Consider the following 11,760-nt stretch of genomic DNA (forward strand, 5'->3'; position numbering starts at 1 on the left):
TTGTTATCTCAGATTCTGCAGTTCCTACTATCTCTGAAACATCCTCTCAAAGGAGTCTGCTGTACTTACCTGGTCTGGCCTAGAGGTGGCTCCAGACCCACAGTGATGGGGTTAACCCATAACTACCCTCTGAAATAGCCGAATGAGACTTGCTTCAAAGGCAATTAGGGATGGGCTGACCTTACCAGTGATACCAACATCCCATGAAAGAATAAAGAAAAAAACTCAGCTGATGGTAATATCAGATCTGAGTGAAACCTGGCTTGTTAGATCACAAGTTTTATGGCTTACCATGGTCAGTTACTGAGGCTGCCAAGGTACCTTTAACAGAAGAATCTAACAGGTAATTACATACAAAACAAATATCAGCAGTACAGGTTTTGAGTCCCAGGTGCCTGGGTCTCTGCATTGAATCCTGTGATATTAAGATAGACCACTGCCTGGCCCAGAGTGCTGTTTTCTCTGAACAGCAACCTTACAGATACTCAAACCTCAGCAAAGGGGCACCTTGTTTTAGCTTCAAAGCTTCTTCAGTTAGCATGAATGGATTTGATTTCTTTCGGCAAAGCCCTGCAATCACTCAATGCTAGTTTGTTTAGTTTATGCCTCCTTTATGAGAGCTTTAAACAAATTTAACACGCACTCACAAATAAAGCTCACTTATTTCTTGGTGTCAGTACCTCAAACTCTGACAGCTTTCTGTTTGTACAACAGCTTCTCCCCTGCCATGACTCTTCTGGAGACTGTCAAACTGCATTGCTGCTGGTATAGGCCTTTCCTGTTTGTAGAAACATAGGAGGAGGAGGCCATTTGGCCCTTTGAGCCTGCTCTGCCGATCATGGCTGATCGTCCAACCCAATAGCCTCATCCTGCTTTCTCCCTATAACCTTTGATCCCATTCACCCCAAGTGCTATATCTAGTTGCATCTTGAATACATTCAATGTTTTAGCATCAACTGCTTCCTGTGGTAATGAATTCCACAGGCTCACCACTCTCTAGGTGAAGAAATGTCTCTTCATCTTTGTCCTAAATGGTCTACCCTGAATCTTTAGACTGTGACCCCTGGTTCTGGGCACATCCACCATCGGGAACATCGTCCCTGCACCTACCCTGTCCAGTCCTGTTAGAATTTTATAACTGTCTATGAGATCTCCTCTTCACCCACCTCCCCCATTCATCTGAGCTCCAGAAAAAACAATCCTAACCTAGTCAATCTCTCCTCTTATGTCAGACCTGGCATCCCCAGGATCAGCCTGGTAAACCTTTGCTGCACTCCCTCGAGAGCAAGAGCATCCTTCCTCAGAAAAGGAGACCAAGACTGCACACCGTTTTCTAGGTGTGGTCTCACTAAAGCCCTGTATAACTGCAACAATACACTCCTGCTCCTGTACTCAAAACCTCTCGCAATGAAGGCCAACATACCATTCGCCTTCTTTACCACCTGCTGCACCTGTATGCTTACCTTCAGCGACTGATGCACAAGGACACCCAGGTCCCACTGCACACTCCCCTCTCCCATTTTACAGCCATTCAGGTAGTAATCTGCCTTTTTGTTTTAGCTTCCAAAATGAATAACCTCACATTTATTCAAATTATACTGCACCTGCCATTGATTTGCCCGCTCACCCAATATGTCCAGATCATGCTGAAGGATCTCTGCATCCTCGTCACAGGTCACCCTCCCACCCAACTTGGTATCATCTGCAAATTTGGAGATGTTACATTTTGTTCCCTTATCCAAGTCATTGATATATATTGTGAATAGCTGGGGTCCCAGCACCGATCCCCGTGGGACCCCATTAGTTACTGCCTGGCCATTTGAAAAGGACCCATTAATCCCTACTCTTTGTTTTCTCTCTGCCAACCAGTTTCCTATCCATCTCAATACGCTTCCCCCAATCCCATGCGCTTTAATCTTGCATGTTAATCTCTTATTTTGGACTTTGTCAAATGCTTTCTGAAAGTCCAAATATACCACATCAATTGCCTTCCCTTTGTCATCTCCACTAGTTACATCTTCATAGAATTCCAACAGGTTTGTAAGCATGATTTCCCCTTCATAAATCCATGCTGACAGTTTGATTCTGCCTCTGCTTTCTAAATGCTCTGCTATAAAGTCCTTGACAATGGATTGGAGAATTTTCCCCACTACTGATGTTGGGCTCACCAGTCTATAATTCCCTATTTTCTCTCTGTCTCCCTTTTTGAATATTGGAGTGACATTAGCTACCTTTCAATCTGCAGGGACTGTTCCAGAGTCTATGGAATCCTGGAAGATGACCACCAATGCGTCCACTATTTCTGGATCTACTTCCTTAGGTACTATGGGAAATAGATTATCAGGCCCTTGGGATTTATCAGCCTTCAATCCCAACAATTTTCCCAGCACCATTTCTGTACTAATATTGATCTCCCGCAGTTCTTCCCTTTCACTAAATCTTGCTTTCTCCAAAATTTCTGGTATCTGATTTGTGTCCTCTTTTGTGGAGACAGAACTAAAGTATGTATTCAGTTGGTCAGCCATTTCTTTGTCCCCTATTATACATTCCCCTGTTTCTGTCTGTAGGGGACCTACATTTGTCATCACCAATCTCCTTTCTCTTCACGTACCTATAGAAACTCTTAGCGTCAGTCTTTATGTTCCCTGCAAGCTTACTTTCATACTGTACTTTCCCCTTCTTAATCAATCCCTTGGTCCTTCTTTGCTGAATTCTAAACTGCTCCCAATCCTCAGATATATTATTTTTCTTGGCCATTCTGTATGCTTCTTCCTTGGATCGGATACTTTCTCTAATTTCCCTTGTAAGCCATGGATTGGCCCTCTAACCCATTTTGCTTTTGCCACAGACAGGAATAAACAATTATTGCAGTTCCCCCATGCGTTCCTTGAATGTTTGCCATTTCCAATCCACTGTCATCTCTTTAAGTAACTCTCCCCAATCTATCAAGGCCAACTCATGCCTCATATCTTCATAGTTTCCTTTATTAAGATTCAGCACCCTAGTCTCTGAATCACCAACCTCATTCTCCATCTTAATAAAAAATTCTATCATTGTTATGGTCGCTCTTCCCCAAGGGGTCTCGCACAGCTAGATTGGCAATGATTCCCTTCTCGTTAAACAGTACCAAGTCTAAGATGGCCTGCTCTCAAGTTGGTTCCTCCTCATATTGATCAAGAAAACCATCCCGTATATACTCCAGGAATTCCTCCTGTATGGCATTATGGCTAATTTGTTTTGCCTATGTGCAGGTTAAAATTACCCGTGATCACCAATATTCCCTTGTCACATGCATCTCTCATTTCCTGTTTGATGCCATTCCCAACATCACCACTGCCGTTTGGGAGTCTGTATATGACACCCACTAATGTTTTTTGCCCCTTGATATTTCCCAGCTCTACCCATACAAACTCCACATTGTCAGAGCTAATATCCTTTCTCACTATTGTGTTAATTTCCTCTTTAACCAGCAATGCCGCTCCACCGCTTTTTCCTTTTTGCCTGTCCTTCATAAATACTGAATACCCTGGGACATTCAGTTCCAGCCCTGGTGACCCTGCAGCCATGTCTCTGTAATCCTAACTATATAGTACCTGTTTACATCTATCTGCGTGATTAGTTCATCCACTTTATCATAAATGCTCCATGCATTAAGGCACAAAGTCTTTAAGATTGTCTTTTTAATATTGTTTGTCTCGCTGTTATTTTTCTCAATAGCCCTGTTTGAATTTTGTCCTTGGTTTCTCTACCTATCACTTTTCTTATTCCCTTTTCTACCGTTTGTTTTTGTCCTTGCTCCCGCCTTCTCTGACTGCTTAATGGGTTGCTATCCCCCTAGCATATTAGTTTAAATCTTCTCCAACTGCTCTAGCAATCACTCCCCCAAGGACATCATTCCCAGTCCTGCCCAGGTGTAACCTGTCTGATTTTTAAGGGTCCCACCTACCCCAGAACTGGTCCCAATGCCTCTGGAATCTGAAACCCTCCCCGACACAATCTTTGCAGCCACGTATTCATCCTGTATATCCTGTCATTGCTCATTTGACTAGCTCGTTGCACCGGTAGTAATCCTGAGATCACTACCTTTGAGGTCTGATTTCTTAACTTTCTTCCTAGCTCCCTGTATTCTGCCTTTAGGACCTCATCCCTCTTTTTACCTATGTTGTTTGTACTGATGTGTACCACGACCACTAGCTGTGCACACTCCCCCTCCAGAATGTCCTGTACCCACTCTGAGACATCCTTGACCCTAGCACCAGGGAGGCAACACACCGTCCTGGAGTCTGATTTGCGGCCCCTTACAATTGAGTCCCCTATAACTATTGCCCTAGCACATGTTTTACCCCTCCCCTCTGCAGCAGCGCCAACCGCGGTGCAAAGAGTTCGCCTACTGCTGCTTTCCCCTGAGAGGTCAGAGGTCTGGGAGAAGCCTGCACACTCACTGAACTTCTGGATGGTTCTCTTGTTCTGCAGGGTTACTGTTTCAGCATCTGTCTCCCATGGCAACAGCCCAATTTTATTCTTCCTCCTTTTGTTTTCAAAAACACTGAACTATTCATCTCAAGGCCATTTTAACAGCATCATCTAAATGCATTTAAACAAATTGCTGATAACTTGGGAAAAAGTAACAAGACAAAAGTAGAAACAAAAAAATAGAAGCAGGAGTAGGCCATTTGGCCCACCAAGTCTGCTTCATTATTTGTTATGATCATGGCTAATCATTCAACTTACAAGCCTGTTCCTCCTTTCTCCCATATCCTTTGATCCCTTTAGCCCTAAGTGCTACATTCCAATCCTTCCTGAAATCATACAATGTCTTGGCCCTGGCTGTTTTCTGTGGCAGAGAATTCCATAGGCTCTCCACTCTCTGGGTGAAGTCATTTCATAGGGTCAAAGAGTCCTACAGCACAGAGACAGGCCCTTCAGTCCAAACTGGTCCATGCTGACCAAAATGTCCATCCACACTAAGCCCATTTCCCTGCACTTGGCCCATATTCTTCTAAACCTTTCCGATCTATCTATTTGTCCAAATGCCTTTTAAATGTTCTTAATGTACATTTCTCATCTCTGTCCTGAATGGCCTACCCCATTTACTGAAGCTGTGACTCCCGGTTCTGGACTCCTCCACCATCAGGACCATCCTTCCTACAAGGAAGTACTCAAGGAATGGCAGGAAGCTCAAAGAAACAGATTGATCTTGGGATGTTTGTCTACAGATCCCTGAAGGTGGCAGGACAGGTTAATAGGGTAGTTAAGATGGCATGGGGGACACCTGCCTTTAATCAGTCGTGGCATAGATTATAAGAGCAGGGAGGTTATGTTGGAGATGTACAGGACTTTGGTTAGGCCCCAGCTAGATTACTGTGTACAGTTCTGGTCACCGCACTATAGGAAGGATGTGATTGCACTGGAGGGGGTGCAGAGGGAGATTCACCAGGATGCTGCCTGGGGTGGAATAGTTTAACTATGAAGAGAGGCTGGAGAAGCTCGGTTTGTTTTCTTTGGAGCAGAGAAGGCTGAGGGGGGGACATGATTGAGATGGATAAAATTATGAGGGGTATAGACAGTACGGGGATAGAAAGCAGCTGTTCCCATTAGTCACACAAAACAAGGGGGGCATAATTTTTGGCAGAGGGTGGTGGGGGCGCGGTTAGTTGATGCAGGAAACCTCACAACCTTTAAAAAGTACTTGGATGAAGTGTCATAACATTCAAAGCTATGGGCCAAGTGCGGGAAAGTGGGACTAATGTCGATAGGTCAGTGCAGACTCAATGGGCTGAAGGGCCTCTTCTGTCCTGAATGACTCTATGATTCAGCACCACTCAGAACCTAAAACAATATTCAAACATTCTTCTAAACATACATATTGTAGAAATAGAAATTAATCTTAAAACTATCCATGTTTCTGTCCTCTTTGGAAGCAACATTTCCAATAATATCATTAAAATTCATCATAAATCCTCACTAATCCAATCCCACTTTCTTATTTAGCTTGGAGACATTGAGGACTGCAAATACTTGAAACAAGAGTCAATAATTGTGGAGCTGGAAAAGCTCAGCAGGTCAGACAGCATCCGAGGAGCAAAAAAGGCAACATTTCTTCAGGAGGCTGTCTGACCAGCTGTGTTTTTCTATCTTCTTTAGCTTCCCCTCTGTATGAGTTGTCTCAACTATTTGGAGTAATTTTTTTTAAAAATGGAGCATTTTAATTGGTTTAATTGTGACTTTTTTTACGTTTGACCCTCCCTGTACTGGCTTTCCCTTGAAAATACAAATACTTTCTCCGTTCTCCCCTCACATACTGGTTCATCATCTTTAAAACCTCAATCAGTTCCCCATCAAACATGTCGCACAAAGAAAAGATCACTGGCTACTTTAATCTTGTCTGAATGTTACAAACTTCTGTTCAGGTATCACTTGAAGAGTTAAAAACAATCCTATCTATTTTTCTGCACTTTTAATCCATCTTCTGATTTGCTGTTGTAGCCACTGTGTTCATGTGGCAAGTACAGTTCAGTTTCTGATTCCCCAGCGTATAGATAGCAGGAAATTCAGTGATGGTAACACTATTGAATGCCAAGGGGCAGTGATTAGATTTTCTCTTTTTGAAGATGGTCATAGCTTGGCATTTGTGTGGTGCGAATGTTACTTGCTACTTGTCAGCCCAAGCCTGGACATTGCCCAGATCTTTTTGCGTTTGAACATGGACTGCTTCAGTATCTGAGGAGTTGTGAATGATGCTGAACATTTTGCAATCATCAGCGAACATCCCCACTTCTGACCTTATGATGGAGGGAAGGTCATTGATGAAGCAGCTGAAGATGGTTGCGGTGAGGACACTACCCTGAGGAACTCCTACAGAGATGTCCTGGGCTGAGATGATTGACCTCCAACAACCACAACCATCTTCCAATGTGTCAGGTATGACTCCAACTACCAGAGAGATTGCCCTGAAACCCATTGATACCAGTTTTGTTCGGGCTCCTTGATGCCACACTCGGTCGAATGCAGCCTTGATATCAAGAGCTGTCACTCTCACCTCACCTCTGGAATTCAGCTCTTTTGTCCACGTTTGAACCAAGGCTGGAATGAGGTCAGGAGCTGAGTGGCCCTGGCGGAACCCAAACTGGGCGTCACTGAGCAGGTTATTGCTGAGCAGGTTCTGCTTGATAGCTCTGTTACTGACACCTTCCATCACTTTACTGATGATCGAGAGGAGACCGATGGGGCAGGAATTGGCTGGATCAGGTTTTTCCTGCTTTTTATGTACAGGACATACCTGGGCAATTTTCCACATTGTCGGGTAGATACCAGTGTTGTAACTGTACTGGAACAGCTTGGCTAGGGGAGCGGCAAGTTCTGGAGCACAAGTCTTCAGTACTATTGCCGGAATGTTGTCAGGGCCCGTAGTCTTTGCAGTATCCAGTGTCTCCACCCGTTTCTTGATATCACGTGGAGTGAATCGAATTGGCTGAAGACTGGTATCTGTAATGCTGGGGACCACTGAAGGAGGCCGAGATGGATCATCCATTTGACACTGCTGGCTGAAGATTGCTGTGAAAGCTTCAGCCTTACCTTTTGCACTGATGTGCTGGGCCCGTCCATCATTGAGGATGGCGATATTTGTGGAGCCTCCTCCTCCAGTGAGTTGTTTAATTGCCCACCACCATTCACGACTGGATGTGGCAGGACTGCAGAGCTTAGATCTGCTCGTTGGTTGTGGGATCGCTTAGCTCTGTCTATCACTTGCTGCTCTCGCTGTTTGGTGTTGAAGTAGTCCTGTTTGGTGGCTTCACCAGGTTGATACCTCACCTTCAGGTATTCCTGGTGCTGCTCCTGGCATGTCCTCCTGCACTCTCCATTTAACCAGTGTGGGTATCTTTTCTGCTCACTGTTCATATTGATGTATACGTGGCACCTTTTAAAACTCCAAATCAATTCTTAAAAACTAATAATTTGCAAACAGGATTTTCCATTTGTCAATCTATGTCAAGATATCCTAATGTTTACACTGTTTTATAATAAACCCCACACCCCTGCTCATACTGTTTTATAATAAACCCCCGTCCCTGCTCACACTGTTTTGTAATAAACCCCCCACCCCGCTCACACTGTTTTGTAATAAAACCCCACCACTGCTCACAATGTTTGTCATTGAACCCTGATTATGCTGTCTGCCTTTTATGTGCCATATTTAGATGTGATTAAAGGAGGCATTGCTGGTGACACCAACATAGGTGGTCTCGGGACAGTGAAGTGGGCTACAAAGATTACCCAGCGATCTTGAGCAATGCCATCAATGGGGGGCTGAGAAATGGTTGATCGAGTTGTATTTGTATAAGTATAAGGTTTTGCATTTTGGTAAAACAACGGGTGCCTGACTTATACAATTAATTGTAGGGTCCTGGATTTTGTTGTTGAACAGAAAGGCTTAGGGCTCAGTTGTGTAATTGTTTGGTGTTTGCATCATAAGTGGACAGCCTGATTAAAAAGGCATTGAACGCACTTGCCTTCATTGTTCAAACCTTTGAGTATTGGCGTTAGAACTTCATGTTGAACTTGTTTAGGACATTATGAGGCCTCTTCTGGAGTACTGTGTGTTGTGGTCCCCCGTTACAAAAAGGATATGATTAAACTGGAGAGGATTCAGCAAAGATCGAACTGGATGGTGCCAGGTTTGGAGAGTTTGAATTATAAAAATTGTCTGGATAGACTGTGACTTTGGACTGGAGTGTTGGAGGTTGAGGGGTGATCTTATTTAGATTTATAAAAAGCATGAGGGGCAGAAATAAGATGAATGACAAAGGTCTTTTCCTTAGGATGGATGAGTTCAATTCTGCAGGACGTATTTTTTTAAGGTGAGAGGACAAAATTTAAAAAGGATATGAGGGGCAACTTTTTTTATTTAGAGAGTGGTTCATGTATGGAATGAACTGCCAGAGAAAGTGTTGCATGCAGGTACAGTTACAACATTTTACAATCAACTCACCACCTTCTACAGATACACCATTGAAAACATACTGTCCAGGTGCATTACAGCCTGGTACGGCAACTGCTCTGCCCAGGACCGTAAGAAACTACAGAAGGTGGTGTGCACAGCCCAGACCATCACAGAAAACAAACACAGTAGGCTGACACCAGCCAAGGCAGTCACAAAACTCCATTTACACGGCTCGCTGCCACAGAAAGGTGCCAACATCATCAAAGACCCATCACACCCCTGTAATGACCTCCTACAGCCTCTTCCATCAGGCAGAAGGTACAGAAACCTGAACACACGCACCAGCAGGTTCAGGAACACCTTCTTCCCGGCTGTTATCAGACTGATGAATGGACTCTCTAACATCAAATAATGTTGATCTTGTTAATGTTGATCTTGTTTTGTGCGCATCCTGTGCAGAGTAACCTGTGTGCCTCGGTCTGTCTAAGTGCCCTATGATCTGTACGTCATTATTGCTGTGATCTGCCCATACTGCTCCCAAAATAAAATTTTTCACTGTACTTAGGTACATGTGACTACAATAGACCAAATCAAACATTTAAAAGACATTGTCAATTTTAAATCTGACATAGATAAATTTTTCTTCAGCACAGGTATTAAGGGATATGGATACAAGGCAGGTATATGGAATTAGGCCACAGAGTAACCATGATCTCACTGAGTGGTGGAACAGGCTCGAGGGGCTGAATGGCTGACTCCTATTCCTGAGTCCCTATGTAAATTTAGCTCAGTGATAGCCTGGAGTTACACTGAGAGGCAGTAACAGCAGGGAGGAGGCTGCTGATATAGCAGTCATTAAATTGATGTGTTCTCACCAGTGCTGAGAAATTGTGAGTACCTGCTCATTTCCACACACCATCTGTGCTCACAGAATGTCTGCGTGCTGCTCCTTTTCTGTTCTCCAAAATGAGAATTCAGTGAATTCAGTCACAGGTAGAATCCAGGCTGGATGATGCACGGCTTCATGGTCACCATCACTGAGAGTGGATTTCATTTGCAGAGTTATTAGCAATCAGTTGAATTTATTACCTGGATTCTAATTCCAGGGGGCAGGCAGAGTGGGCATGCTGACTGCTTTCAGTACTATACCAACTCTGTGATTGTGGGTGATCTCACCATCAGCCCATTGTGTAAACTAAATCAATGTCCACATAGTATTACTCCGATCCGCTGGATCCCCAATTCAGAGACATTCTCAATCCAGTGACATGCCCAGTCTGATGACATTCCCAGCCCAGTGATATTCCCAGCTCAATGATATTCCCAATCCAGAGACGTTCCCAATCCAGAGACGTTATCGATTCAGAGACATTGCCAATCCAGTGTCATTCCTACAGTGTCCCTGTGTGCTCACTGCTGTGAGGCTCTCTATTGAAGTTGGTGCTGGGATGTTACTATGAGGATATTTCTGCAAGTTTGAGTCATTCTCTTGCACATGGAAGCCCATGTTCCTCTCTCACCAACAAGTTCAGTTCTTCTGCTCATTAACATCAATTCCGATTGTACGAATTGTTGTGTGTAAATCAGCTCCTATGCAAGAGAAAGAAACAGTTGCTCTTGAGAAGTAATTTATCAGTGAAGGCACTCAGACACTCAGGTCTCTACATGTCGTCTTCTCCCTCTGTTGTGTCTTTCTCTGCTCTAGGTCTTCCTGCTCTGATCTCAGGTTCACACTGCTGCCATCATAATTGTTTCTGAGTTTGTCTCCAGAGCTCACAGCCAGCTTTACCCAGCTCCTGGAGGGGTACAGCACCCACTTTGACAAGGCTGGAATGAGTGGGGGAGGAGTGGGATGAGGAGATGCAGACTGATGCTTTTTGGTGCAATGCTGCTCTCTTCACTCAGAACCATTGTGGCTTTAACCAGCAGCTGATACCATGTGAACGAATGCGTTTGACAGGGTATAATAAAAAATGTAACTGAAATCAATACGGCCGAGAAAATAAGCTTCAAACGCCGTATCCTAGCAACAAGAAGTGAGTGCGGTAGTGGAGGACTCTGAGCAAACACAGTAGGCTGATGTCAGGCAAAGCGGTCATAAAGCTCAGGATAACAACACGTTTTAATTATGTTAACTGTTTGGTGCTCACCCACAGCTTTCACTGTTGGACAGAATGTGTCACTGCAGTCTTCAGCTGGCTATCTCTGTCTCTGCATACTGCTCCAGAAGTGTCAATCTTCAGTGTCTTCACCTTCCCAGGTCTCTCCCTCCATCTGTAATACCCGTGTCTCTCTGGCTGCTTTAAGCCAATCCCGAACCCTGCCCGTTGTGATCCCAGCCTGGACTATCCATGTGCTGTGGGGCTCTGCACATGCACACACTGAGGCTACATGCTCTGTGTATACAGTAACACACAATCACTTGGATATTGGAGGTGCTCAATCGCAGCTCCTTGGTACAGTGTCAAATACCTCTGTCTCTGTTTACCCCGGTCTGATGCCTGCTCTGTTACTGGTTCAGAGTCAGTAACCACCAACTGTACATGAATTTTATTAAATCCATCTCTCCCCATGATCTCCAGATTGATCTACATCATTCCAATTGTTTCACTTCACTTGGAGAAACAGAGGGATCTTGGGTGTATGTCTACAGACCCCCAAAGGCAGTGGACAGGTTAATAGGATGACAAACAAGGCATATGGGACACTCAGTCATTGCATAGATTATAAGAGCAGGGAGGTTATGTTGGAGATGTACAGGACTTTGTTTACGCCCCAGCTGGAGCACTGTGTGCAGTTCTGGTTACCGCACTATAGGA

Source organism: Rhincodon typus, chromosome 3 (genome assembly GCF_021869965.1).
Source record: "Rhincodon typus isolate 14 chromosome 3, sRhiTyp1.1, whole genome shotgun sequence".
NCBI classification, from domain to species: Eukaryota; Metazoa; Chordata; class Chondrichthyes; order Orectolobiformes; family Rhincodontidae; genus Rhincodon; species Rhincodon typus.